The sequence below is a fragment of the Orcinus orca genome, chromosome 2 (assembly GCF_937001465.1).
Source record: "Orcinus orca chromosome 2, mOrcOrc1.1, whole genome shotgun sequence".
Classification (NCBI taxonomy): Eukaryota; Metazoa; Chordata; class Mammalia; order Artiodactyla; family Delphinidae; genus Orcinus; species Orcinus orca.
This window is the reverse complement of record NC_064560.1, coordinates 95,766,566-95,793,381: the sequence shown is the minus strand read 5'-3', so window position 1 is coordinate 95,793,381 and position 26,816 is coordinate 95,766,566. Positions and strand designations below refer to the sequence as shown.

Sequence of the window (26,816 nt, the reverse complement as noted above, 5' to 3'; positions counted from 1 at the left end):
TCCACTTGCACCAAAATTACATCCTGAAACTACAGCATCACAAAGCCTTCACACACTCTTGACTCACATTTGAGTCATGTACAACACTTAAGTATTAAATATTATTTGCAAAACAACCAGTATTGTCCATTTATGTGCGATGGGGTAGGAGAGTTGGTGCTCCACACACAGAAGGATGTCTGAGCATGTGGCCCATTATTCACACCTAACACACATCAGTACATCTGTTTTGAAATGCCGTTGCATCCAGACTGTTGTCTAGTGGATAAAGCCTCCTATGGGCCCCATAAAGTGTGCAAGGTGCCTGCATTAGTCGTTTACTGTTGCATGACAAATCACCCCAAAATGTAACAGCTTGAAACAGCAATAATCATTTCACATTTCTCACAGTTTCTGTGGGTCAGGAATTTGGGAACAGCTCAGCTGGAGGCTCCGGCGCAGGGTCTCTCCTGAAGTTGCCGTCCAAGTGTCAGCTGGAGCTGTACCTGAAGGCTTGACTGGGACTGGAGGATCCTCATCCAAAGTGGCTCACTCTTATGATGGTGAGTTGATGCTAGCTCTTGGCCAGGGGCCTTTTCCCTCCATGTGGGCCTTTCTGTGGGGCATCCTGAGTGTCTTTAAGATATAGCAGCTGGGGCTTCCCTGTTGGCGCAGTGGTTGAGAGTCTGCCTGCCGATGCAGGGGACATGGGTTCGTGCCCCGGTCCGGGAAAATCCCACATGCCGCGGAGCGGCTGGGCCCGTGAGCCATGGCCGCTGAGCCTGCGCGTCTGGAGCCTGTTGCTCCGCAATGGGAGAGGCCACAACAGTGAGAGGCCCGCGTACCGCAAAAAAAAAAAAAAAAAAAAAAAAAGATAAAGACCAGGGCTGAAGTGGTAGTGCCTTTTAGGACCTATCCTTGGTCCTAATTGTCATTTGTACGATATATATTAGTCACACAGGCAGCCCCGACTCAGTGTGGGAAGGGCTCATACAAAGACTTGAGTACCAGGAGATGTAGATCCTCGGGGGCCATGTTGGATGCTGGCTACCACCAGTGTTGATCATTGCAAATGCTTCCTCTGCTCTCCAGCGTAGTCAGGCAGCAGGATATTCCCATCCATCAAATCTCTGCATATTTGAGTGAAGCTATGTGTAAATTGATGCATTCCAGAGCATTCTGTAATAATAAAATAGATAATACCAAAACAGCAGTGAATACTATTTGGACTGTTTTCGGACATTCAGAGGTCTCTTGATTCCAGAATCTACAGATAATCACTATTAACATTTCAGCATATGTCCTTCCAGGTCTTTTCCATGTCCTTTCCAGTGGTTCTTCTCCTAACAGCATTTAAAGGTGTTTATGTCTGTCCCATCCTAACACCACCTTTCCTTATCCTCTGTTTCCCTTCAGCTGTTACCTTATATCTCTTATCACCTCCACAGTCTAGCTTCTTAAACAGCTTGGCTAAACTTCTCACCTCCCGATCGCTCCTCACACCACTTAAACTGGCTTCAGTCCCCACTATTCCATGGGAGTTGTCCCTACCACAGTCACCCATGACCTTCTCATTGCCAAATCCAGTGGACACTAAGTCCCTTTCTTTTCTGACCTCTTAGCGCCATCTGATGCTGTTGACCACAAATCTCCCTTCCCTGGTTTTTCTCTTACTTCCCTGACTGCTCCTTATCTGTCTCCACTCTGGGCATTCTTCTATCCACCCCTTAAATGTTGGGGTTCATTACTTCTATCCACCCCTTAAATGTTGGGGTTCCTCAAGCCTCTGTCCTAGACCACTTCTCACTCTACACGTGTTGCCAGGGCAACCCCGTCCATCTCCGCACCTTCATTTACCAGCTATAAGCCAGTGCTTTTTAAATCTACGTCTCTAGCTCAGACGTCTCTCCTGAGCTTCAGACCTATATAACCAACTGTGTGATGAGTATCTTTGGTCACATCTCGAGCTCAACGTGTTGAAAACTGAATTTATCATTTCCACCGGCTCCGCCAGTGTCCTCCCATCTCAGTAAATAGCACCTTTATCCACTCAGTTGCCCAAGCCAGAAACACAGGCATTAATTATCCCTGACACCACTCTCTCCATCTCTCACATTCATCAGTCACCATGTCCTGGGGATTCTACCTCCAATATATCTCTAAAATCCGTTCACTTTTCTCCATCCCTTACTGTCAGCTCTCAGCAGCTCTTAACTGGTCGTCCTATCTCCAGTCTTGCCTCATCATTTACTTAACCACTCTTCTATCAATGGATGTTTAGGTTTCTTGTACATGATTATACTTAAGAAAATTTTTTTTTGGTTACCTGAGCTCTTTGTTAGATTGGGTTTTGATTTCATGATGTTAACATATTTGCCTCTAAGGTATGCTTTACAAATAAAGAATCAGGAATAAACATCTGATCCCCTTCTCTCCAGACCAAATCTCTCTCCAAAGTCCTGTGTGGTCTAGATTCCAGGGGAATAGATTTCACTATGTTCCCAGGAGTGGACACACCATTCCTCAGCCTGACAAAGCCCTCTGTAACCCAGGCTGGCCGCATCTAGCCAGCCCCGTTCCCAGCCACACACTCTTCCATTCTCTTATGCATCTGGTTGTTCCTTCATCAAGTATTTATCTAGTACACATAAGGCACTGTGCTAAGAAATATCCTCACTGTAACAGGTCTGTATCCTCATGGCATGCTCCACCCCACCTCCAAACTACATTTGATTTCTGATTCTGGACCTTTGCTCACCACCACCCCGCTCCCTGGAATGTCCTCTTTCATCCCCTTCCCAATAGCCTCGTCTTTCCCATCCTTTGATGTAAGCCTACCTTCACTGACCATCCCAGACCACAGTGATCCCTATACCTTTCTTATCTCTTCTCTCATTTCAAAACGTAATCAATGTATCTTGCATTGCTATTTTATTATTTCTCATATCAGTAGTTCTAACTGTAGCTGTATCAGTCCTGTCTCCCCATCTGGATTTAGACCCCTGGAGAATCAGAATCATACTTTTTTTTCCTTTCTAGGGAATTACTTAAGTAGGAAATTCCTTATTAGTAGCTGATTAATTAACTAGTTAATTATTTTACTTCTCTGAGCCTCGAGGTCTTCATATCTAGTACTAGATAATAATTCCAACAATTTAGGGTGGTTGTGAGAATTAAAGATGGCAACAGATGAGAAAAAATATCCTATTGTGCCTGGCACACAGAAGGTGCCCAATAAATGTTAGTTCTCATCCCTGTAATGTCTAATCCTGGGCTGAAAACACAGTAACTAAAAGTACTTACGTGCAAAATGAATGAATGAATGAATCGGTAAATGAATGACAAAAGGCTGAAGGAATGAAATAATGCATTCCCTGTCAGAGAAAGAGACGGACTTTCCTTGGCTGGTATGGGAGCGTATTCTGCCAGAGGAGAGACTGTAGATAGATTTCCTGCTCGGCTCCAAGATCATGAAATGTTGATTAATGGGAAATCAGGTTTGATTTGGGTATTTCTGCTGCAGCCAGCTAATTTTTGTAAGTTTGACTGAATTTGTGATCTGTCAGAATTCCCAGAAGAAAGTAGCAGGCACATGTTTCTTATAAACTGAAAAGAAATTCTTGTGTAAATTAATTTTCACTGGCATAGATCTGGCTCCGGGTACCGTAAGAAATGAGAATATGTTGGTTTTAGAGCCCAGGCTATAAATAGTTATCCCCTCACTGTCACTGGTGTTTGTAGAAGCTCCTTTTTCACTAATGGTCATTCCATTTGTTTTGAAAAAGACATCAAATGGTCCAAAAAGTCTTGAAGGTCATGACATAAAAGGCCTTTGGGGAGGAGGACACTAAGAAGAGGGGGTGTCATCTCCAGATGCTAACCATTTGGTTTTCTAGCTTCACATGTTGAGTTCATGGTATTAATTTTGCGTTCTTCGTGGAGGGAATGACTTTGTGGTCAGCTGCAGTCAGCAGTGACAATTAACCCCTGTCCTCCTATCTTCACCACAGGAGGTGACAGAGGTGACAGAGATTTCTCCATTATTCCCCTGATCCCCTTCTTCATTCCCTGCTCCCCTCTCCTCCCCATTCCTAACAGACCTCCCCATCACCCCACACCATATCTTCCCAACTACATGGAATGTCCTCGAAGAAGGGGAATCATGATTAAGGACTGCAGTCTTGGCACATTGACCCTCCATACATGCATGAACAAATTGGAGAAATTTATTTTATGTGGCCACAAAATGGCAAATCTGGAAGGGACATCACAGATCACCTAGTTCAGGGACTCCTCAGCAGGGTCCATGGAATTCTAAGGGATCTGTGGATAGAATTCAATGAGTGCACACATTTGGATGAAAAAGGTTTAAATCTTTATTTTCATTACTAACTGAAATTTAGCATTTTCTTGAATTACAGATAAAGGTAACACCCCACAATAGTGTTGGCACTATCTGTGACTTTTTCACCAAAGAAGTCGTACTTATTTTTTATATCTCATTATAGATATTGCAAAAATCTCAAAATAATCTTTTATTTTCAACATTACTTCAAAATTACAGCAAAATGATAACATTATAAGTAAAAAATTACTTGCCACCAGATCTCATTTGATGCATTAGTAAAGAAGCGTATCTATTATTATGTCAAGTATTTATTCTCTATTTCGATTATATTGAAAGTTATATCAACATAATTGGTTTCTTCTGTAATCCTTGGTATTTTGTCTCATGCATTTAACAACATTCTACTGAGAGGGGAATCCATAGATTTCATTTGACTGCCAAAGGGGCCACAGGACAAAAAAGGTTAAGAACTCAGATCTAGTCCCTGGAAGCACAAAATTTGTCTCACACCATATTCCAGGATCTCTGAGAAAGATAATGAAGACACATCAGGATGCAGAGGGAAAGAATACTGTGATCGATTAGCAGTGTCTGTCAGGGGCACAATATGAAGAAAGTGGTAGAATGGAATTGCATACTTTCCAATCTAGGCCAGTGCTGCAAATACAACTTTGTGCAACGATGGAAATATTTTATCTGCACTGTCCAATATGGTGGTCACTAGCCTCACATGACTTTTGAACACTTGAAATGTGACTGGTGCAACTGAAATTTTGAATTTTTAGTTCTATTTAATTTTAGTTAATTTACATTTAAATACCACCTGTGACTAGTGGCCACTGCACTGGACCACACAACTCTAAACTAATCCCACCAACACCTACCTTAGTCACCTCCCACTCCACCCCACCCCCTCTCATGGAGGAGGAACCTCTACCCAGAGAGAGATGGCCTTTGCCAAAGGTCATTGGACCCATTGGTGACAAACCCACATCTCTCTACCTCCCAGTTTGGAGTTTTCTCACTTATACAGCATTTCTAAACTATCATTTAGCAGGATGTTCATTCCCTGAATAATGCCCAGTGTGCCATGAGAGAAGAAGTTATTCAAAGTTATGTAAGTCCTCTTGGTAAAACAAGATAAGGCACTATCTCTTCATTGCCGTGAGGTCTGATTTAATGATTTCCTTTTTGTTTATGTCAGTTTGAAGGGCAAAGGGTGGAAATAGGAATTATTTTGCTTTTTTGGTCTGCTAATTTGCTTTAAGAAAATGTTCACAGATATTCTGCATAAAAGTATATTGTTTGCTGTTTTGCAATCTCCAAATACTTAAGTAACCTGCTATAAGCCAGACTGTTTCTGAGGATGATTCACGCCCCAGAGCAGGTCCCCATCTTGAAGATTCAGGGTTAAAGAACACAGACTGTACCGTGCCCACTCTGTTTGCAGGAGGGGCCTGTGTTGATGAAGAATTGGTGGTGAGGAGGCCTGAGGCGGGGATGCATTCTGATGAGGTCATGGGGAGGGAATGCCTTCCTCTGCAGAGGTGGGAGCCTGGGACAGCTGCCAGGAGTGTGGTCTGGGAAGCACAGCCCTGGGACAGAGGAACAAGAATTATGCATTTGCCCTTCTCATTAGAAATCTTTGGGGGCCTCAACAAGCTGCTTCATAGTTTCACCTTCCTGCAAGCTCAAGCCTCAAGAAACAAAACAAAACAAAGACAAAAACAAAACAAAACAAAACAATGGCCTTTTCTCCTGTCTTGGCTAAGAGAGGGCTTAACCTTGAGTTAACTTTGCCGATCTGACCGCAGCTAAGGCCTGCCACAACTCAAAGCATTCATAGACAGCAAAACTGGCCAACACACTGATTATAATGTTTTCTAAAGTTTCAGTAGTATATAAACAATTTTCAGAGACTTCTTACTGTGAACCAGCAGGCCCTCCTCCAGACATGCTGAATCAGAATTTTTGACGATGTGTCCTAGGTATCTAGGTCTTAAACAAAACTCCCAACTGATTCTGATGTACAGTTAGATTTTAGGACTGCTGGCCTAAAAGATGACATCCATACCCTTAATCCTGGCATCCAAGGCCTCTGGGAGCTGGCCCTGCTCTATACAGGTGGAGCATCATAGTGGGAAACATACAAATTGTGTAGTAATTGTCAACTGAAAAAAAACACACACACACAAAAAGCTGAGAGTTCTGTTTTATTTGGAGACCTTACCGAGGACTATAGCCTGGGAATCAGCCTCTCAGATAGCTCTGAGAAACTGTTCCAAAGAGGTAAGGGAGGAACCAGGATACGTAGGGGTTTTTGATGTAGTTGAAGAGCCAAAGATTACTTCTAATGACAAAAACAAATATCTCAAGTTAATGATTTTAATGCTTTTCTATGTGTGGGAAGATACAAGAGTCTGGGCTCACTGAAATTATTCCTTTGATAAGCATCCTAACTATCTAGGGCCAGTATCCTGTTTTTCTCCATCCTGAATTCCCCTCAGGGTGCACCATCAGGGCTGGTTGCAGTGGCAGGTGGCGGGACACTTTCCTTGTTTACCGAATGGCAGGCAACGTTTTTGTCCACATAATGATATCAATAACAACAGCTACCATTCATTGGGTGCCTGCCAGGTGCCAGGTATAGGACTAAGAGCTGTAAGTGAATCACCATTTAACCTGCACGTTGGCTCTATTATTACCATTTTACAGATAATACTCTGAGGTTTAGAGTGGTTAAATAATTTGCCCAGGGACACACAGTCAGGAAGTGAAGAAATGGAACTCATCCTGAGGTCTATCAAATTCCAAAGTCCATGCACTTAACCTAGGGTGAGCAACTATCCCAGTTTGCCTGGGACTGAAGGGCTCCATTACACATGGCACCTTCTGTGCTGAAACCAGGACGGTCCTGGGCACACCAAGACAAGCTGGTCACCCTATCTCAACTTGGAGATTTCTGCCTGAGATCAGCTCCACCACTTGTGACCAAATTACATCAGGCAAGCCTGCCCACCCTTGGGTCTCCCAGGTTCCTCGTCTGAAAACAGGAACTGTCACATCTGTCCCAGAAGGTGGCTGTGAGCATTAGATGAGATAGTGCCTGTAACAACATCCACTGAAGGAAGAGGTGAGCTTCCCCGCAGGCCCACCTGGTGGAGCCCTGCGTTGTGTTGCTCAGTATGTGTTTATTTGAAATCTGGAAAACTCTCAGCCATGATCTCCTCAAATAATTCTTCTCCATTTCCTCCATTCTCATCTTCTGGAACTCCTATCCAGTCGTATATATATTAGCGTCTCTCAGTTAAGCCTACACATCTCAGACATTCTCTTTCCCATTTTAAAAATGTTTTGTGGGGACTTCCCTGGTGGCACAGTGGTTAAGAATCCACCTTCCAATTCAGGGGACACGGGTACAATCCCTGGTCCGGGAAGATCCTTCATGCCACAGAGCAACTAAGTCTGTGCACCACAACTACTGAGCCTGTGCTCTAGAGCCCACGAGCCACAACTACTGAAGCCTGCGTGCCACAACTACTGAGCCCATGTGCCACAACTACTGGAGCCCGCACACCTAGAGCCCATGCTCCGCAACAAGAGAAGCCACCGCAATGAGAAGCCTGGGCACCGCAACAAGGAGTAGCCCCTGCTCGCCGCAACTAGAGAAAGCCCACACAGAGCAACAAAGACCCAATGCAGCCAAAAATAAATAAATAGAATAAACAAATTTATTTAAAAAATAAAACCTTAATAAAAAAATATATTTCGTGACACTCTGGGAGAGGTCCTCGGTGCTCTCTTCTGTCTTAGTCTTTCTTCAACTGTACCCAACTAAACCTGACAGTAGTTATTGAGTTTATCAATAACTACATTTTCATTAGCAGAATTTGTAGCTGGTTTTTCTTCATACCCAGCTGGTCTTGCCTCCTATCTGCCTGCTTTTTGTTTTACAAATGTCTTGGGTTTTCAACTTTCTTTCTCCTTATATCCCCTTGAAACACTTCTGTTTGCTGATTTTGGTGACCGTCTTTCCTGGCATCCCCTTGCCTCCTGGTTTGGAATTGAGGTTTGCAGGTGGCTCTGGAGTTGGAGCTTGCTGTGTTTCACTGTGCGTTCTTCCTCCCTCTCTGTTCCCCCCTCTCTGTCACCGTGGTGTTGCCTCCTCTCTGACCCAGCGGCCCCAGTTAACGACCAAGTCTACTACTGATGGTCTGGCTTCTCTCGGGGGCAGAGACTCTGGCAAGGTGCTGGCATTGCCCTTGACCTGCCCACCTGGCCAGGTCTGCTTCCTTCTCCCTCCCTTGGACGGCAGCTTCTGGCTGGTGGCCGCCCAGGCCATGGCCATTGCTTCCCTTCAGTCTCATTTCACGGGTAGGGGGGTGCTCTCTGGTCCCACATAGGGGGCCTGGCTTTGTCCCTACCTGACTTGGGGTGCTTTTACTCCCCATTATGTCAAAAGGAGCCAAAATGGCCAGTTTTCCTCTTCTGCTCTCAGACCCAGAGCCCCATGCCCCAGCCTCACCTACCCCCACTCACAGGTTTGTGTCCTGTGCTGTTTTTTTTTTTCCTTATTGAAGTATAGTTGATTAACAATGTTGTGGTGTACTTTCAAGTGTACGGCAAATTGATTCAGATAGATAGATAGATAGATAGATTCCTTTTCAGATTATTTTCCATTATAGGTTATTACAAGATACTGAATGTAGTTCCCTGTGCTTTAACAGTAGGTCCCTGTGGGTTACCTATTTTATATATAGTAGTGTGTATACATGTGTCCTGTGCTGTTCATTGAACACTGGGATGTTTTACATCTACGTGTTCCTGTGCCTTTTTGGTTTTCTCTTATTTCTAGTCTGTCTTTACTCAGCATTTGAGAACAGAAGATCCTGAAAGGATCGTCCTACAAAGCCATCTTGACTTAGGTATTTCCCTGAAATTGTGTTTCAAAAGAAAATTAAAATCAAGGAAGATTCAAAGTTCTCATGAATGTTTCCTTTGGCACTTAAAATAATAGTCCCAGGCAACCAAGAGAAAGGAACAGGAAGCCACACTGTGATGACAGCATCTTTATGTGATTTTTCCCAGACCAAAGGCACACGGGGTGGACAAGGAAAGAGCCCGATGCTGGGGCCTCATCTAAGCATCTACGTTAACTCAGTGCATGATCTTGGCTGCCAGTTATTGAGCTCCTCCTCTCTCGCTGTTAGACTGAGACCTCCCCCACCGTTTCTGAAAGCCTGTGGTTCTCTAACCAAAGGGCAGCATAGCCCAGTGTCCTGTGATCCAGAAGCAATGTCCCAAGTGTTCCCTTCTTACCTACTCCCACCCTCAAATGACTGCCTGGCCACCACCTCCAGGGCTGCCATTCCAGAAATTACAGCACTTAACAAAGTCTGTTTGGGGTCACAGAGAGAAATTTTGCTCAAATGCTACTTAGGCTTTTCATTTTTCTTCTTCCTTTCCCTCTGACCCAAATTTGAATTCCTAACTAATGTTTCAGAAAGTCCCAGTTGGGAGGTAAAGGGGAATAGGGGTGACTGTCTCTATTCCACAGAGGGAGACGTTGCAGCCAGCAAAGTTTCAGGAACTTGCACGAGGTCACCCAGCAAGTGGATAAGGCAGGACTTTTGAAGGCAGGTTCATCTGCTTCCACAGCTGCCCTGCCTCAGCATAGCGTGCCATTCCCGGGCAGATGGAGGGTGGTCCTCTGAGCAGCTGCCATAGTAACAAGGGTCTCTATAGTATCTCTCCATCCCCATTGATGGCTCTCAGAGCAATTCCTCAGTCAGAAAGCTGCAGGTGACCACGGGTACTTACCAGCAACTCTAGCACCCACCCAGGTTTAGGGCCAACTTTTCTACAAATATCCCACTAAATCTTTTCAACTGGGGCCTTTATTGAAATCCTGGGGCACAGTTTTTGCAGATCAAGTCAAGATCTCTTTCTCCACTCACCATCAGTTAACTCTCAGGGCACTGTTACAACCTCAGAGCGAAGCTCCTCTGCCAAGACAAATAGGTCTCTACTTTCTGTTGTTTTCTTGACTTCATAATTCTTGGCTTCGGGCAAAACTGCGAAGCTGGCAGCTTTCATCCCCACCACCCCTGCTGGCTCTGCTCTGCACCCTTTCCTCCCTTCAGAGGCCCTGTCACCCTCACCCCTGCTCCTCAGTCCCACCCCTTCCTCACTCAAAGCTGCTCACACCAGAAAGACAGAGATTTGGGCATGGCAGCAAAAAGGGGACTCTGTCCCAGGGGATTTCCATATTGAAGAGAGTGCATTCTTTAAGCATGCACCTGTCCACCTGTGCGCACATGCGCGCATATACACACACACACACACACACCACACACACAAGGTGTATTGTTTTATGATTAGATAATTGACACATTACATCACAGAAAATTTGAAAAGTACAAAAAATATAAAGAAGAAAGTCAAAACCTGTAATCCAACCACCCAGACAAACCTCCATTAACTCTTTATTCCCTTCCAGTTCTTTGTCTTAATGTATATGCGTATATGCATGCATGGATATATCATACATGTATACATTCTAGGGCCTGTTTCAACGCTATCTTGTTTCATTGCTGTGACTGCCAGTTCTCCCTCAGTACCACAGTGCTGACATTATTATTGTTTTATAATCAACTTTAATCCCTGATGGCTCGAATTCTCCATCACTTTTTTTAAACATTTTAAAAATTACTCTTAACTCTTTCTTTTTCCTGGTGAATTTTAAATTTATTTATTTATTTTTGGCTGCATTAGGTCTTTGTTGCTGCACGCGGGCTTCTACTCTTTGTTGCTGCACACGGGCTTTTCTCTAGTTGCGGCGAGCGGGGGCTACTCTTCGTTGCGGTGCGCGGGCTTCTCATTGGGGGGCTTCTCTTGTTGCGGAGCACGGGCTCTAAGCACGCGTGCTTCAGTAGTTGTGGCACAGAAGCTTGGTTGTTGTGACTTGTGGGCTCTAGAGCGCAGGCTCAGTAGTTGTGATGCACGGACCTAGTTGTTCGGCGGCATGTGGGATCTTCCCGGACCAGGGCTCGAACCCATGTCCCCTGCATTGACAGGCGGATTCTTAACCACAGTACCACCAGGGAAGTCCCCTGGTGAATTTTAGCTTCATTGTGATAAATAAGCCATTGCTTGTTGGGTTGCAAGTTTATTGCACTTATAAATTAATTGGGTAAAATTGGCATTTTTACAATATTCGAATTTTCCGTCCAGAAATGTTGTATGTCAGACCTAGATCTTCTTTAATATGTTAAAGTGAAAAGATTTCCTTCAGATGGGTCCTACATGTTCTTTTTGAGGTTTCTTAATATTTTTAATTTTTTGTTGGAAATTGGGATCTTTCTTCTTTACATGCTTCTGATTTGAATTATTGACTTGGAAAACTTATCCTGCATCTAACCCTTACTCTCTAAATAATTCTAATACTTTATCAATTGACTCCCTCCTTTTCCCAGGAAGATAATTATACCATCTGCAAATAATAATTTTATCTTCTCCTTCATATGTATAATTTTGTGAGTCACTGTACAACTTTAAGAACCATGTTAAATAATATCAGTAAAATCAGTGATTTTTCTTAATTTACTATGGATTATTTCAATCGATTAAGGAACTATTTTTCTAATCTTAGTTTTTAGTCTTTTTTTTTTTTTTTTTTTTTGCGGTACGCGGGCCTTTCACTGTTGTGGCCTCTCCCGTTGTGGAGCACAGGCTCCGGACGTGCAGGCTCAGCGGCCATGGCTCACGGGGCCAGCCGCTCCGCGGCATGTGGGATCTTCCCGGACCGGGGCACGAACCCGTGTCTCCTGCATCTGCAGGCGGACTTTCAACCACTGCGCCACCAGGGAAGCCCAGTTTTTAGTCTTTTAAATCGAGATTGGATATTGAAACTTCTCAGATATATTTTCATAATATGTTGAGATGATCATATTTTTCTTATTTTACTTGTTAATGTTAGAAATTACCGTTATAATTTCCTAGCACTAAAGTATCTTTATATTTCTAGGATCACACCTACTTTTTCCTGGAGAATTTTTTTTTTTTTTTTTTTTTTTTTTTGCGGTTATGTGGGCCTCTCACTGTTGTGGCCTCTCCTGTTTGGATCTTCCCAGACCGGGGCACGAACCCGTGTCCCCTGCATCGGCAGGCGGACTCTCAACCACTGTGCCACCAGGGAAGCCCTTCCTGGAGAAATTTTTAAATGTACTCTTGAATTTGATTCATTGATGTTCTATTTAGGATTTGTACAGCTGCCATATGCACAAGTGAGATTAGTTTACAGCAGCGTGTCCCAAAGTCTCTTCTATGGAACACTATTGCTATGAATTGTGCTACAGAAAAGGGAAGAGAAGGGAAGTCCTGTGTTAAAACTAATATAGAAAATACTACATATCCCTCTTGGAGATTCACAAGGTATATTCCCATTTTAAGATTCTGAGACAAGCTGGGGTTAAAAAGAGAAAAAAGAGAGAAACTTGGGTTTAAATTCGCATAACCCAGCATTTCCCAAACTGATTGACCATACGAGTCCCTATCTGACATAATTCCTATTAACATCTTGCAGAGCTCATGTCTGAGGCATGCACTTTGGAAACTGTCTTTGTCAGTGTTGACACTGGTTTCGCTGGAAACCTCTTCCATCAGAAGTTCTAATCAAAGGCTTATAATCAATTAAACTCTGTTGCTGCTACCCTACACAATAAGATACTTATTGTTTCTTCCAATTAAAGTTGATGCCTTTCAGTTTCATGATTCTGAGACATTGTTTCACTCCACTGGGTCCCTTTGGGATCTCAAGGATGCAGAAAAACTCAACCTTCAGAAGGATCCAGTTCGGGGTTGTCTTTATTTAACCTTCCCTCCAAGCTTGACTGGTTCTTCCTTGATCTTCTCCTCAGTTCACGGGACTACATGGTCTGGGCCCTCCGCCAGTGATGTCTTCACTCCAAAGCAGCCTGACTCTTCAACTCAAGTGACCTTATGTGGCCTAGGTAACTTTTCCTCCATCCTTTGTCCTGCATCCTGAAACTGTCTGTTTCCACTCACCATCCCCTTTGCTCTCTCTTCTCCTCCCAACTCCAAAATCCCACTTTTTCTATAGATACCCAAGAGATACTCAAGACTGAGAAACACATAATCTTAGTTGCTAAAAAGTTCCCAGAAGCAAAACCCTTCTAGACGTTGCGGGGGATAGATAGATTTACCGTATGGCCTCTGCCCTTCGGCAGCTCTGATTCTTGTGCTGGGGATGAACAAGTATCAGATCATTGCAGTGAACCTTTTGCCCAGTGCCTGGCATAGGAAGAGCTCAGTAGCCATTGACTAACATCACACTGAATAGAAAGTGATAAGTGCCTTATAGAGTTATGTGTATGGTGTGTGGTTAATCTTCTGAAGAATTCACAGAGCAGTGACATTTGAAAAGGGTTTAAAAGGATGAATAGGAGCTCATGTGGTAGAGCAAGGAGGCAATGAAACACTTTGCAGCTGAATCAGACTTTCCAAAACTCTTTCACATACCAACCCCACTTGATCGTCACGACACTGTGAGGTAAACTTCATTGTTGCTAAACCCATTTTTCTATTGAGGAGGTTAAGGATCACTTGCAGCAATGAGCTTTCCCAAATCAAAAGATTTCAGGAATACATGAGTAGCTGTCCTAGCACTCTGCTAAGAAACAGCCATTCTTAAGAGGTGTTGAGGTCCCAGGAAAACAAGGCAGGTGTGGTCCCTGTCGTCATGGAGCTCATAGGCTAGATTCACAGAACTTCAGGGCTGCAAATTCTCCCCATATGGAGGGGTTTTTTTGTTTTGTTTTGTTTTTTGAGGTACGCGGGCCTCTCACTGTTGTGGCCTCTCCCGTTGTGGAGCACAGGCTCCAGACGCGCAGGCCCAGAGGCCATGGCTCACGGGCCCAGCCGCTCCGCGACATGTGGGATCTTCCCGGACCAGGGCACGAACCCGTGTCCCGTGCATCAGCAGGAGGACTCTCAACCACTGCGCCACCAGGGAAGCCCCATGTGGAGGTCTTTAGCTCAGCAATTAGAGAGAGAGCTGAAGAAATTGCTTTTTTCCACAGACTGAAGCTGGGCCCACCTTTAGCCTAGGAGCAAATGGTGCAGCAGCCAGAGTGTGAGGCCGGCAGACACCCTCAAGGTGGGGGTAGGCAGGGGGCGGGGGGCACCCCTGGCTTACATCTGAACCTCCTGGGGAGCCATAAAGAATACTGGTGCCAGGTGTGCCCTGGACCACTGAAGTCAGAAGCTGGGTTTTGGTGGGAGGGGGTAGTCATGGGTTCGTTTAAGTGTCCCACTTGATTCTAATGTTCAACCAGAGTTCTAAACCAGTGTTCTGATAGAAAGGTTGGGGCAGTATAGGGACCCAGTTGTGAAGTTCTAATACTGCTCCTTTACTTCTCTTTCCCCTGCCTTCCTCCTGCATCCCTGCAGCTCCTTTCTGCTGGTCCCATTCTGAGCACCCACATCTGCTCCATCCCAGCTACCTAACATGGGGGCTGAGATGGGCTCCTGGGTTCATCACCACGAAAAGCTTCACTCTCGGATCCTAAGGATGCATTTAAAAGGGGCCTTCTCAGGGAGGACTTAATGGTCATAACGGTGACAAATGAGGCACAGAGAGAGCCAAGGTGCAGTGGGCCTTCGGGTTTCTGTTCAGTCGCACCACAGAGGCAGCCATCTGCTGGGTTAGGGCTGGGCCTGGTGTACAAAGGTAGGTCAGCTCTCACTGGTGAGACTGCCTTCTCTCTCCCCACCCCTGCCTCAGATATCTCAGGGGAGTTAGAAGAGATTCATATCCTGCTGCTTGCCCATGGGCAGAATGGCTCCAGGTACACAGCCCAGCAGAGGCCGGGGCCTGGAGCAGAGCAGGTGCCAGCCCAGCTGGGGAGCTCATTCCCCCCCGCCCCACCCACCTCTCACCTCCCCTCGGGCATTTTCTCAGTGACCCAGAGAAGGAAAAGAAGTCCTGCAGTCTCTGCCCAGACACGTGGTATTATGGGCCTTTGTGCAGCTGAGCCTGCCCTGCCCCAAGACCTTGATGCTTTCCTAGGGCGGGGGTGATTCCCCCAGCCTGCAGCAACTGGAACATGTTCTGGAATTCATCTGGATTACCAGGGGCCATGAGAGGAGGTGGACAGGGACACTGACCAAAGGTCCCAAAGCGATACAGTCCAGCTTACCTGATGCCAGAGAGTGAGATGTTATGGTGACAGAAGTCAGCTTTAGGACTGTCATCCTATTGGTTGGTTATCACTACTGTTATCTGATTTACATATTTCCATAAGTATTTATTGCACTAGATCCCTCTGGCCTTAAGTCAGTGATGTAATGGGAAAAAGGACCCACAGATGAAACCCTGCCTGTGGATGCAGAGCGTTAGATGGTAGACTCCCCAGCCATCAGCTGGATGGAGGTGGGTGTCCCCGCAGAAGTCTGCCTATTGGTCCTCCTTGGCCTGATTTCTTCAACTGCAGAATCAAAAGAGCACTGCTGACTCCAGGGCTGCTCCCCTAGGATGTTGTAAAAGTGAGCAAGTTATTGATGGCAGGGAACTGGCCGTCTCTGAGTGGAAAGGGTAATAAATCAAACATTCCATTATGTCTGTTTCCAATTTCTCCTTTCAGTGAATGTTTGCTCATCGTCTACAGCATGTAGCAGCATGCCCCTGCTCTAGTAATGCTAATCTTCTGTGTGTCATAGGTTAAGAGCATAAACTCGGGATCCAGTCTGCTTAGATTTTAATCCCAGCTCTCTACTTCCCAGCTGGGTGACCCTGGGTAAGTTACTTCTCTTCTCTGTGCTTCAGTTTCCTCATCTGTTAAGTGAAGATAATAATAGTACTTACCTCACAGGGTTGTTATAGAGAATAAATGTGTTAATATATATAAATGGCTTAAAATCGTGCCAAGCACATGATAAGTGCTCAACAAATTTTCACTACGAAGATGATTAATACATAGCACTTTCACATGAGTTCACAGAAGCTTATTTATGTTTGGCACCTAAGCTCTAACACAGTGTTTTTCTAACTTGTCTGGTGTTTAAAAAACAAAAATACCCAAGGTACTTGTGAAAAATAGAGGTTCCAGGCCACTGCCCTGAAGATTCTGATTCAGCAGGTCCGGAAGGGATCCGAGAAGCAGTATATTTAACAAATGGCCCAGGTGATCCTAATGAAGCGTTTAGGGAATCAGCTGCTACAATGGGGCTAAGAGGAAAAACCTGGCCTCTTCTGGGCTTCCCTGTACTCCCTCTGCCAGTTAATCTGAAACGCCAGGGAGGGGAAGGCTCTTTCACTTTGGAGCTTTGGGAAAGCTCACATTGTCTCCCCCATCCCATTTCAGCAAGAGAGGCTTCCTAGAAGAGGTGGAGGGATTTCCAGGACTGGAACAAAGGGAGAGACCTTGACTCACAGGCAAGAAGACGGTGAGTTATTGCATGACTGGGGACGCAGGAGAAGACGTGGCCATGGCAGGGTGGGCCAGGGGTGCCTAGAGGCACCCGAGTTTGGCACTTCTTTGAGAATTGCACGTGTTTAGAGTCCTGAGCTTCACAGCATCTGGTCAGTCTCTCCAGGCATCTGTTATTCCCTACACCCAGGATAAAATCCTGAGGTCCCTGTAAACTACAGGCCCATTTTCCCAGAAATTCAGACGCTGTTCTTGAATCAGGTGTTCATTGATTGAACCACATCTCCTAAGCATTCACCAGGCATTGGGAACACAAAATTGTGTGAGTCTATGACCAAGAGCTTCTCTCCGAGTGTGATTCAGACCTCTCTCCATGGAGAAGCTCGGAAGCTTGGTGTCCCGTGGGAAGGACATGTGAGAAGCGATTAGCAATGCCAAGTGACAAGTGTGTGCTAGTGGTCCACCACCGCTGCCATGGGAGCTCTGAGGAGAGGCAAACTCTTCTGGGGAGGTGAGTGTTGCAGTCTTGGAAGGCTCCTCAGAGGAGTTGAGCCAGTTCTTGAAGGATGAGAAAGTGCAGTCAGACTGCCAGAGTAAGAAGAGGTATTCTTTTTTTTATAAATTTATTTATCCATCTATTTTTGGCTGTGTTGGGTCTTCCTTGCTGCATGCCGGCTTTCTCTAGTTGCAGCGAGCAGGGGCTACTCTTCGTTGCTGTGCACGGGCTTCTCATTGCAGTGGCTTGTCTTGTGGTGGAGCACGGGCTCCAGGCATGCGGGCTTCAGTAGCTGTGGCACGCGGGCTCTGTAGTTGTGGCTCGCGGGCTCTAGAGCGCAGGCTCAGTAGTTGTGGCGTATGGGCTTAGTTGCTCCGCGACATGTGGGATCTTCCCGGACCAGGGCACGAACCTGTGTCCCCTGTACTGGCAGGCAGATTCTTAACCACTGCGCCACCAGGGAAGTCCCAGAAGAGGTATTCTAATTTTTTTTTAAATTAGAGGAAAGACAGCAAGGTGTAAAAGGGCACAGATGTGGCTGGAATGCAAAGGCTGAGGAAGGGGGTGCGAAAGTAGGTTGGTCTGGCTCCCTGAGATCCCTGGGTTCCATGCAAGGCATCCCTCCCTCCCCATGGGGAGAGCAGCAGGGACGAGAAAGCCCCAGGATGACGTCCGTCCCCAGCAATGTTCTTCACTTCCACGGAAAATCCAGCCCCTCACTCATCTAGGAACAGGAAGCAGCACTCACTGTAACTGAACCTTCTTCCGGGACTTGCTTTACCCACGATCAAATCCTGGCCCAGTCTCTGCCTGAGGCCAAATTAGGCCCTGGTGTTATGTGCTAGCCAAGTCTCCTCTTGTGAGGGGGGTGTGGCTTCGTGGTCATTTTGTAACTTCCCGAATGCATCTTTGAAGCTTTGGAACAAGCTGGGACCTATCTGTGCTCTCAGATCTCAATGAAGGAGAGGGTATAGTTAGAGCCGTTATCCCCGGAGTGTGCTGGGCAGGCGGGGGCGGGGGGGCGGGCTTTAGGATGGGCCCTTGCTCCTGCCCAGATGCCCCTCCCACCTGTCATGATGCTATAAATTCTTACCATCTGAGTCACATTTACAATCCTGTAGAAGTGGGTAAGGCTGTGTCACCTTGGGTTGGTAAGTCACAGGTGTTTATTGGTGCTCCTTCCACACTTCTCTATCTTTGCACCTGTCACCTCTGTTTAGACCACTGCCACATTTGTCTGAAGAGCAGGCCTATTAGCTGTGCCTGGTGTTTTCGATGGCCAGCAGGACATTTATGGCTGAGAGCAGTGTATCCTTGTTGTTAAGGACAAGGACTCCGGAGTCCGTCTGAGTTTGGAACCAGTTCCACCTCCTATGCCACCTTAACTTTTCTTTGCCTCAATTCTTTTATCTGTAAAATGGGAATAGGAAAGTACCTACCTCCTTGGGCTGTGGGGAAAAGAAAATGAGCTCATACACATAAATTTCTCCAACAGTGCCTGGCACACGGTAAGCACACAATAAAAATTAGCTGTAAGTATTATCTCCTTTCAGAAGTCCTGCTCTCACTTCAAACTCGTATGTCAAAATGGAGACCTGAGTTCTTAGTTCTGGCCTGGTCCCTCCGTTAAAAAGCTCTAGAGGCTCTTATATAACAGGCAAAGAAATGAAGCCCAGGGTGATGAAGCGACTTGCTCAGGGTCACACAGAAAGCCAAAGGGAAAGCTGGTGCTTCAGACTCATGGCCATTTCCCACGAGCCTGCTCGCACCAGCCCGGTGACCCCACAGGAAGCTTCGGGCACTGCAGAGAGCCCTTGAAGAACAATTTAGACTTAGTGCCACAATCACCTGGGCCACTTTTTGAAAATGCACATTTCTGTGGTCCCCTATTGAATTCTGATCCAGTAAGTCTAGGATGGGGCCCCAGATTAGCATTTTTAAAAGCACACCTTCTTCCCTTCCCCCAACCAGGCAATTCTGATTCAGCTGGTCTGCACTTTGAAAAATGCCTCTCAAAAGCCAGTCTCCCTCACGTGCTGCCACGGGAGATGAAATCCCAAGCAGGGCCCAGTAAGGCCCTCTGGCCAGCCCCAGGCTGCACCAGTGCAGTTACTAGGCATGCCTGTGATCCCTCAGAGGTATTTCAGGAATTTGGTCACATTCTTTCACGCTCTCATCCTGAAAAGGAACTGCCAGTCCTTCAGACAAAGATGCACCTGTACGCCTGCAAAATCAGTGGGGCATTCAACACCAAGATTATCATTCCACTGAGCATTGTTTACTGCAATCGGACGCCGGGAGCTAGGGGGCTTGTGGGTAATCTGATTCATGGCACCTCCCTCCTCCATGGGTGACCTCATCAAAGGCTCACTGCATGCAATACTGCCTCAGAAGCTTCCGTCCTAACTTTCCTTACAACACTGACTGTGTGGCCCTTCTTACCAGAGGGAGGAAATCAAATACTCGAAGAAAGAACAGATACTCAAAGAGCAGTGTTCTGAGATAGTGGCAAGAAGGACAGTTCTTTATATCTGCTTATTAAGGGACTCTGGCTATGGACAGCTATCCACTAGGAAAAGAGAAAGCATTCCCAAACTAAGTGCTCAATTCTGAGATATTTTTAAAAACGTTGACAGGAGTCATCCAGCTTATGGAAGATTTCATTTTGGAGGGTTTTAAGAGCTGTTTCTTCTCAGCCTTTGACTTTCTCTTGGTCAGAACTTGTACCCGGGCCTGTGTTCATTTATTTCCATTTCTGAGTTATCACTGGGACACAGAGATAACAAGGTCTGCTGATCAGAATACAGCTGTGAGGACTAAGAAAGACCATAATAACTGTCCTGCAGCAATCTGAGGTTGGCCTTTCTCAGCAGTGTGGCCCGTAGGGGCAAGTGCATAACCTTCAGGATCACCCAGAATGGGTTCCAGTCCCAGATCTGCTGGTCTCTGGCTGTGGGGCCTTGGACGGGTTACTTAATTCTGAGTCTCCATTTTCCTGTCTGTAAAATGTGGATACTTATATTGAACTTATAGGGCTTTTGTGCTGATCAAAGGACACAGTGAATGTCTAGCATGATGCCCATCACAAGACAGCCAATATATAGTTGTTATTCTTTTGTTCCCTATTTTCTTCTTGGTAACAGTGATTGTGATTGTGCCATTGTTCAACTAAAGAGAAAAGGAATCATTCTGAAGCTAGAAGAAAGGGAAATGAAATAAAGCATATTTAACCCATCCAGTGGAAGACAATAAAGCAAAAGAGAGAGAGAGAGAGAGAAGGAAAGACACAAGTAACTAGAAAACAAAAAGTGGTAGAAGTTAGTTAAAATATATCAGTAAACAAAACAAATATAAACAGATTAAACTCATCTGCTAAAGGACAAATTTTCAGATTGGATTTACTTTTTTTTCCATTCACCCATTCAAGCAATAATTATCTACTATGTTCTAGGCACTGGTCAAAGCACTGGAATCTAGCTAAAAGCTATTCACAAAATATACATGTAAAGACAAAGAAAGAAGACAGTTGAAAGCAAAAGATTAGGAAAAAATACACCAGGTAAGTATTAACTAAAAGAAAGTTGATTTAGCAATATTAATTCAAAACAAAATAGACCTTAAGACAGAAACTTGGCAATAAAGAAGGTCTTGATAAAGGGAACAGTTCACCCAAAAAATATAACTATCTTGAACCTATACTCGTAACATAGCCTCAAAATACATAAAGCAAAAACTGACAACATTATAAGGAAATACTGACAATCCACATCACAGTAGTAGACTTTAATCACTTCTCTCAGAAAGTGTTCCAACAAACAAAAATTAGGAAGGATATAGAAGATTTGAACTACAGGTTAAATTTATGACCCTTGCATCTCATAAATAAAGAATAAATAGCTTTTCAAGTAAAACTTATAGGAATTAATCAGTACCATATGCCACAAAGGCACTAAAGAATTGATAATATACAATTAATTCTCTGTGCAGTGCAATAAAATTATAAGTCAGTAACCAACACCTTTCCACACAGAACCCATGTGTTAAGAAAATTCCTAAGTAGATTTCTAAATAATTAATGGGTCAAAGGAAGAATGATCATGGAAATTTTAAAATATTTTATAACTGAATAACAGCAAAGTATTACATAGCAAAGAGCAACATAAATTCAATTACCACCCCACGGGCATCTCCATAGCACAGCGATATGCGAAGAGCTTGGGGCTCAGACAGCAGACGGAAGCCTTGAAAACTAGAGCAGGTGGAGTTACAGTAGTGCTAGCGAAGATTATTTCTCAAATACCTTTTTTTTTAAAATTGAAGTATAGTTGATTTACAATATTGTGTTAGTTTCAGGTGTATAGCACAGTGATTTAGTTATACGTACATATATATCTCTATCCTTTTTAAGATTCTTTTCCCTTATAGGTTATTACAAAATATTGAGTAGAGTCCCCTGTGCTATACAGTAGATCTTGTTGGTTATCTATTTTCTATATAACAGTGTGTACATGTTACTCTCACATACCTTTTATTCCTCCCTGCTTTCTCTTACACTGTTGCCTCTGTCTGGAACGCCTTCCGCCCCTGCATACCCTCCAACTGCCTATGCACCCTGACCCTCATCTGGTGAACTTCTTTTCGTACGTTAAGAACCAGTTCAATCGTCATTGACTCAGCTAACGCTTGGCTCCCACAGCATCTTTTTTCAGGAGCACTTTTTGATCACAAGTGCTGTACGGTGTACATGTTTCTTCTTTTCAATAGCTATAAACTCTAAAGAGTAGGGGCTACATTCTAGTCTTCTTCACCTGCCTAGAGCCACACACAGTAGTCACTCGGTAAGTTTTTGTTGAAAGACCATTGGGATTTTCATCTCCACCCTATGTCTTTAATTACCTGGAGCATTTCAGACTGTGGTCTGCCTACCGTGGCTGGAGGGAAGCCCTCCACTCTGGTTTCCAGAGCTGTACTACAGAAGCTCCCACCATTTCTGTGTCAGGAAGAGCCAGAGAGCCACATTCCTACCAGGTCATGGCCCCCACTGAAACCACAGTTAAAATGCAATGCCACCCTGAAGGAGGACGCTTTAAGTCAGAGCCCAGTATTTTTAGCAGATTTCATTTCACAATCTGCCCCCGGAAGTCTGCAAATTTGGACTTTGGGCCCAAACCCTGCCTAGAAATTGACATTCACCTGCTTTTACAGAAAGAAGTAAGATTTCACTCTAGGCAAGGAAAAACCTCAATAAAGACTGCATTTACCTTCCTGGGGAGCCATTTGCCTGATGTGAACTGAATCCTAAAATGCAAATTCTTTCTTGGGGAATGAGTATGGCAGCTGATGTTGCAACATTGCTCAGAGCAATTTGAAAACAATTCTGTTATTATTACTATCATTATCATTATTTCAACCTAGCAATTAAGTTAATATGGTTAAGTCAGCATTTTCAGCAAATTGTTATGGCATGAAGGAGTGTGTGTGTGTGTGTGTGTGTCTGTGTTTGGGATTACAGCTGTCATCATCATTTCTATTCTGCTTTAGGGGTTAAATATTTAGCCACAAGTATGTGCTGCAGGCTGAAACCTGATGAGTGAGGGGGAGCCAGGGAGAAAGGGGGGCTCCTAACCATACTTCTTATTAATATGAAGGTAATAAACATGATTGTTTAATAGAGTACATGTAAGCTGGCCTATGAGGCCACAATAGATCACGTGTGTACACATCAGCATCTCAGCACCTCCCATGGATCCTGGCATTCTCCATGTCTGAGCACTGTGGCAGCCCAGAGGAGGCTAAAGTGAACTTGACTTGAGCAAGTGGAAGCAGCACTTGTGGTGTATATCCCCCAGAGGCCACTGCTTGATTTATTAGCACATCTACAATTACCCAACACTTCAACAGACCTGTAAAGCAAGCGGTGAGGGGGGTGGCGAATAGCACTAGATCCCTTCCATGGAGTCAGGGCAGCATCATTGAAAAAGTTGGAGTGTTGGAGTCAGCCAGACCTGAATGTGAGTCCTAGCTGTGTGACCCTGCGGAGATTACTTAACCTCTCTGAATCTGTCTTCTCATCCACACAATAGTGGCTATAACCCTCTCTCTTAGGGTGGTTATGAAGATTAAAAGGGATAAAATTTATATCACGTTTACTCTCTGCACAGGCACTCACTAAAGAGGAGCTACTTGGTTGTTACGGTTATTCTGTTCTCATTAGTTCATGTCATCTCAATGCCTATTTTCTAACCCAGTGCCTACCTCAGGGCTCCCATGGTACTTGTTGACCAGGGCCATTCAGAACCTTGATGGCCAAAAGGACTGTCCTGAAGACACCCAGAAAGATGCACCCCACCTCTGGGAATCTCTCCACTCTCTCCCCTGGCCCTGGGAAGTAATTTGAGATGTCCGGCTGGGCATTGCTCTTAGAGGACTGTGTGTTTACAAGCACTGCTAGGGCCATGGTGTGCAGGCTGGGATGGGACCATCCGCTCAGGGACTGGGTTTGGGTCTCCCTTCCCTGGGGACTCCCTGTTGATCTGTAGTGTTCCTTGGGAGGCACTCACGTAACATGCCCCTACATGCACACACTCATACACGCTCTTGTACACACGTACACAGACGTACATTCACACGCACACACACACACACAAACACACACACACACACACAGACATACACTCATACACAGTGTTACGCCTCATCTTCTTTTTGGAGACTTTGGTTTGAACTGAATGTCTTGTGCCATCACTGCAATGGCAGTACCCCTGTTGAGAGCATGGACATAAAAGATAAATAAATAATCTTATCAGTGGTTTAATTCCCCCATCCTTAAGCTTACTTTTTAAAACTTGGAAATAATAAAAAGGTAGAAAATAGAGGGGAAGTATCTATAGTCCCACTCTCCACAGACCTTTGCTAACACCTAGCAATATCTCTTGCAAGTCTTTATGCATATTCTATTTTACATCATAATGATTATCCTATGTATTTAATATCTGTGTGTATGCACTGCTTCTTTCACTTAATTTTATAGAGTAAGCATCATTTTAATAGTTGCATAATATTCTGTAAAGAAGGACACACCACGATTTATTTGTCCCAGTCATTGGAATCTTAGATTGCTGTCCAAATGTTTGCTATTATAAATGGAATTATGAAATCAAGTTTTCTTCTGCTTTGGGAGTTATTATCTCAGGAATTACTTTCTAGAAATATAAGGTTAAAGGTTATATGGCTCTTAATACATATCACCAACTGATTTCCAAAAGAGTCACTGTATGAACCCCCAAACTTTTGCTCTTGATCGTCACTGATATGATCCCCCAAGAAAAACCCCGGCATCCGTGGAGGATGCCTCCTTCAGGCAGCAGGACATAGTTCCACCACTAAGTTCATCAGTCATCAAAAGGTGTCTCCAACACCACTGAGTACCGGAGATGACGTTAGAGTTCAAAGAAACAAAGTTCTTAAAGTATTAGAAAAACTATGAAATATACAAAATCCCTGTTTCCATAAGTATTATTGTTTAGGACTTGGCTAAAGTATGTATTTCAGTTTTGTAAAAAGAAGAACTACTATGTAATAAAAGTGCAGACCACACACTCTTATGATAAAAGCTGTGAAAGTGCAGCAGCAATGTCCATCCTGGTCAAATAGGCGGAGCCCAGCCATGCCCTTAGAAGGAATTAGGGACAAGGGCAGGAAAAATGAGCGAAGAAAATGGCTTTCCACACACACAGGACCACATGCTAATGAAAATTCAGAGACCCTTGGAGGGTTGGGGGTAAGGTGAGGGCAGCATTTTATGCTGTTATCAGACACTGTTACCTGGGCAGGAGGGAGGGATCTAAGAAACTGAAGGGGCCAGAAGAGACCTTAGGGTCCTAGACTCCACCATGGGGGTTGAGGGTATGGGGAGGAAGGAAAAGATGAGAACAGGCAACTCAGAGGGAAATTTTGTACACTAATTTGCCAGTTTCACAACGTCACCTTGAAAACAAGCATCGTCCACCTTGAAAACAAGTTATCATCCAAGTAAAGGCAGAGCTGAGTCATGTTTCCCTGGTGCTGAAATATCCAGGTGATACAACATTGTAAATCAACTATACTCCAATAAAAAATTTTTAATAAATAAATAAATTTTAAAAATAAAATATCCTGTTGTGTGGCAAGAGCATGAGCTTCAGATCAGCCAGACCTGTGGGCAGATCCTGGTTCTGCCACTTCCTAGCTGTACGAAGGCTCAGTTTTATAACTTTGAGTGGGGATGGTAGTGCTACTAATTTCATCGCACCACTGGGAGGACGAGAAATGATGGATGTGCCCAGCCCAGTGCCTTGCACAGAGACGGGCTTCCGTAGAGGCCAGTAGTAAGAGCTGGGGAAGGAGAGGGAGAGGAGGAGTGGGTAGTAGTGACAAGTAGTGACAGTGGGGCAGGGAAGAAGAAGGGGGACGTGATATGGTGTTGAATAGCAGTAGTGCTGCTGGTGGTAATTACGCGCACCCCCCCCAATAATTCTTGATTCTCCTCCGCAGAACTCAGAGGACATCCTACCTCACCCAGTCTTTTTCAAAGGAGTCCCAGCAAAGGAGAGGTGCCTGACTAGGGAATCCTACATACCTACCAACTTCCAAAGGGCCAAAACTGGTAAGAACTGTTGAGAACCTATGATTCAACTATAGTGGGTTAAATGGTGTCCCCCCAGAACTCATGTCCACCGTGAACCTCAGAATGTTACCTTATTTGGAAATAAAGTCTTTGCAATGTAATTGGTTAAAGATCAAGATGAGATCATACTGGATTAGGATGGGCCCTAAATCCAACGACTGGTGTCCTTAGAAGAAGGAAAGAGGATACACAGAGGGAAGAAGACCATGTGAAGACAGATACAGAGATTGGAGTGACGGTACCATAAGCCAAGGAACAACCGGAATCACCAGGAGCTGAAAGAGCAAGGAAGAATTGGATTCCCTGTAGAAACTTCAGAGAGAGCACAGCCCTGCTGACAGCTTGACTTGGGACTTCTGGCCTCTAGAACTGTGGGAGAATAAATTCCTGTTGTTTTAAGCCACCCCAGTTTGCAGTACTTTGTTGCAGCAGCCTGAGGAAACTAATCCACCAATCATCTCAGTTTACAGAGGAAGAAACCAAGTCCTGAAGAGAAACCAAGGTCATCACTGTTCACCCACAGAAAGGTAGCAGCTAAACAGGGGCTAGAACCCAGCCCTCAGCCCCCATCCAGGGCTCTCCCCTTAGGGAATGCCCCAAGTCTTTGGCACATGATCTCACACCTAGGTTCGGGCCAGAGGAAGGCCTATTTTGACAGAGCCACACATCCCTGTGTGTGTATGTCCTCCCCAGAGAGCACTCAGTGAGTGGAACCCACTTTTCCCGATAATGACTGACTCCTCAGTTCTGGGTGAGAGCTCTGACTGGTACATCATCTTGAGAGTTTGCTTGTAGCTGTCATGAGAGAGGAAATGCCAGCAAGCTCCCTCCCCCTGCTGAGAAGTTAATCCCCAGAGACCTTGCTGACTGACACATGGT

General features: G+C 44.8%; 1 long non-coding RNA gene across 2 annotated transcripts; it reads left to right on the top strand.

Annotated features, from left to right (window-relative positions):
• Positions 1 to 26,816, top strand: LOC117203161 (uncharacterized). 2 transcript variants are annotated; one of them, XR_007475653.1, is made up of 6 exons: positions 1 to 542; positions 13,246 to 13,338; positions 16,067 to 16,143; positions 16,711 to 16,792; positions 25,805 to 25,916; positions 26,049 to 26,816. It is a non-coding gene; the product is annotated as an uncharacterized LOC117203161 (long non-coding RNA). The 2 variants fall into 2 exon arrangements; XR_007475654.1 differs by lacking the exons at positions 25,805 to 25,916; positions 26,049 to 26,816 and adding an exon at positions 20,416 to 20,509.